The sequence below is a fragment of the Macaca fascicularis genome, chromosome 6, assembly GCF_037993035.2.
Source record: "Macaca fascicularis isolate 582-1 chromosome 6, T2T-MFA8v1.1".
In the NCBI taxonomy this organism is placed as follows: domain Eukaryota; kingdom Metazoa; phylum Chordata; class Mammalia; order Primates; family Cercopithecidae; genus Macaca; species Macaca fascicularis.
In genome coordinates, this window is record NC_088380.1 from 179,349,894 (window position 1) to 179,353,815 (window position 3,922).

Sequence of the window (3,922 nt, forward strand, 5' to 3'; positions counted from 1 at the left end):
TAGCCTTTTGTGTCTGGCTTCTTTCTTTCTTTTTCTTTTTTTAAAGTTATTATTTTTTGAGATAGAGTCTCGCCCTGTCACCCAGGCTGGAGTGCAGTGGTGTGATCTCGGCTCACTGCAACCTCCATCTCATGAGTTCAAGCAATTCTCGTGCCTCAACCACCTCAGTAGCTGGGATTACAGGCGTGCGCCACCACACCTGGCTAATCTTTGTACTTTTAGTAGAGACGGGTTTTCTCCATGTTGCCCAGGCTGGTCTCGAACTCCTGGCCTCAAGTGATCCACCCACCTTGGCCTCCTAAAGTGCTGGGATTTCAGGCATGAGCCACTGTGCCTGGCCTGTGCCTGGCTTCTTTCTTTCACTTGTATAATACCTTTGAGATCCATCCATGTTGTTTGTGTGTATTAATACGTTATTTCTATCATGGCTGAGCAGCATTCCATTGTGTGGCTGTATCTCAAATCGTGGATTTTTGGGTTGTTTCTAGTTTCAGCAATGATGGATTAGGCTGCTATATTTGCCTGTGGGTCTTTGTGTGGATAGATTTTATTTTCTAGCAGTGGCATTGCTGGGTCATATGGGTAAGTGCATATTAACTTGGTAAGACACTGCCAAACTGCTTTCAAAACTGCTTTCAAAACGGCTGTACCAGCCATGTAATGAGAGTTCCAGTTGCTCCACATCTTCACCAACACTTAGCATTGTCAGCATTTAAAGAATTTTTTAGCCATTCTAATAGTATGTAGTGTTATCTCATTGTGGTTTTAATGTGCATTTATCTAATGATTAATGATGTCAAGCATTTTTTTTATGTCCTTATTCACATCTCTTTTTTGATGAAGTATGTGTTCAACTCTTTTGCCCATTTTAAAACTTGGATTGTTAATTTTCTTATTACTGAACTGTGAGAGTACTTTATATATTTGGGCTACAAGTCTTCTATCAAATCTGTATTTTGCAAATATTTTCTCCAGCCTGTGACTTGTCTTTTCATTCCCTTAATAATGTGTTTTGTTGGCCGGGCGCGGTGGCTTACGCCTGGAATCCCAGCACTTTGGGAGGCCGAGGTGGGCAGATCATGAGGTCAGGAGATCAAGACCATCCTGGCCAACACGGTGAAACCTCGTCTCTACTAAAAACATAAAAATTAGCCAGGCTTGGTGGCAGGCGCCTGTAGTCCCAGCTACTCAGGAGGCTGAGGCAGGAGAATTGCTTGAACCTGGGAGTCAGAGGTTGCAGTGAGCCAAGATCGCCACTGTACTCAAGCCTGCCGACAGAGCGAGACTCAGTCTCAAAAATAAATAAATAAATAAATAATAATAATGTGTTTCGTTTTGTTTTGTTTTTTTGAGACCAGGTTTCACTCCATTGCCCAGGCTGGAGTGCAGTGGAGCAATTGGCTCACTGCAGCCTTGATTTCCTGGGCTCCTGCAACCCTCCCACCTCAGCCTCCTGAGTAGTTGGAACTAAGGCACTTGCCACCACACCCGGCTACATTTGTGTAGAAAAGGTGTTTCACCAGGTTGCCCACGCGGGTCTCGAACTCCTGGGCTCAAGTGGTTCATCAGCCTTGGCCTCCCAGAGTGCTGGGATTACAGGCACCTTAAAAACATCTTTTGAAAAGCAAAATTTTAAAATTTGATGAAGTCCTATTTATCAATTTTTTTTCTTTTCTAGTTTGTGCTTTTTGCGCCCTAAGAAATCTTTGCCTAACCCAAAGTCACAAAGAATGCTCTCCTGTGTTTTCTTCAAGAAGTTTTAGAGTTTTAGGTTTTATATATTTAGGTCTATGGTTAACTTCAAGTGTTTTTTAATATATAGTATGAGATGGGGTTGAGGTACTTTTTTTTTTTTTTTTTTTTTTTGCATTTGTATGTGTAACTGTTTCAACACCATTTGCTGAAAAGACTGTTCTTTCTCCATTGAATTGCCTTTGGAACTTTGTCAAAAATCAATTGGTCAGCTGGGCGTGGTGGCTCACATCTGTAATCTCAGCACTTTGGGAGGTGGATCATCTGAGGTCAGGAGTTCGAGACCAGCCTGGCCAACATAGTGAAACCCCGTCTCTACTAAAAATACAAAAATTAGCCAGGTGTGGTGGCAGTTGCCAGATACTCAGGAAACTGAGGTAGGAGAATTTCTTGAACCTGGGAGGCAGAGGTTGCAGTGAGCCAAGATCGTGCTACTGCACGCACTCCAGCCTGGGTGACAGAGCTAGACTCCATCTCGAAAAACAAAACAAAACAAAACAAAAAACAAAAAAACATAATTGGCCATATATCTGTGGATCTGCTTCTACAGATTCTAATCTGTTCCATTGATCTGTGGGTCTACCCTTTTGCTAGTCCCACATTATCTTGATTACTGCAGCCTTATAAGAAGTCCTAAAATCAAGTAACACAGTCCTCCAGTTTGTTCTTCTTTTTCAAAATTGTTTTGGCTATTCTAGTTCCTTGGCCTTTTTATATGAATCTTAATTTATCAATTTCTAGGCTGATTTGGATTTTAAATGCTATTGCATTGAATTTTTGGATCAATTCAAGGAGAACTGACATCTCAAGTATATTGAGTCTTCCAATCCATGAACACAGTATATTTTTCTGTTTAGGTTTTCTTTGATATCTCTCAGTGATTTATAGTTTGATAGTTTTCAGTATGCAGCTCTTGCACATATTTTACTAGATTTATCTCTAAGTATTTCATGTGTTTTTGATACTTTGTAAATTGCGCTTTAAAAATTTTTTAAGTTCCAATCGTTCATTTTTGGAGTATAGAAGTTAAATCGATGTTTATGTATTGACTTTGTATGCTGTGACCTTGCTAAATTCATCTGTTAGTTCAAGTTGCTTTTTCATGGATACTTTGGAATTTTCCAAGAGCAACTGTGGCACTGCACATCAGGATGTCGAACCCTTATACTTCTGTATATCCTTATATTTGCAGGACTGTCCTCATAAAGTGTAACTGTGGAGAGCACAGCTTTGCAGTCAGATGTGGTTGGATTCTGGTCCTTCCATTTCCCAGCTGTGTGACTGTGGCCTAGTTATTTGGCCTCTCTGAGCCTCCATCCCATCACTTGTAAAATGGGGAAAAAAATCACCCCTCTCTGAGATTATCATTAGAGAATTGTTAGTTTCCAGAAGTGGGATTGTAGGTTAGCAGGCAGTCACAATTTTAAGGCTCTTGGTATCTACTGCCAAATGTTTGAATTGAAGTGCAACTCTTCACCAAGCCCAGCAACGTTGCCACTGCTGTAGTCTGAAGTTTTGTGTCCCCCAAAACTCATATGTTGAAATCATAACCCCCTAAGATGATGGTATTTGGAGGTGGGGACTTTGGGAGGTGATTAGATGATGAGGGTGGAGCCCTCGTGAATAAGCTTAGTGTCCGTATAAAAGAAGCCCCAGAGAGCTCCCTTGCCCTTTCTGCCATGTGACGACACAGGGAAAAGGCAGCCATCCACGAACCAGGAACCCTCATAGAACACTGAATCTCATAAAACACAAACCTTCAGACTATAGCAGTGGCAGTGTTGCTGGGGATGGTGAAGAGTTGCACTCCAATTCAAGCATTTTGGCAATAGATACCAAGGGTCTTAAATTGTGACTGCCTGCTCACCTGCAATCCACTCTGAACACTAACGATTCTCTAAAGATAATTTTAGAGAGGGGTGATTTTTTCCCATTTTACAAGTGATGGGACGGAGGCTCAGAGAGACTGAATAACTAAGCCACAGTCACACGGCTGGGAAATGGAAGGACCAGAATCCAATTCACCTTGATTTTGGACTTCCCAGCCTCCACAACTGAGAGAAATAAATTTCTGTTGTTTATAAACCACCCAGTCTATGATATTTTGTTCCAGCAGCCCAAATGGACTAAGATAGACATTTATAATTATGTGTGCTTTAAAAGATTTGGA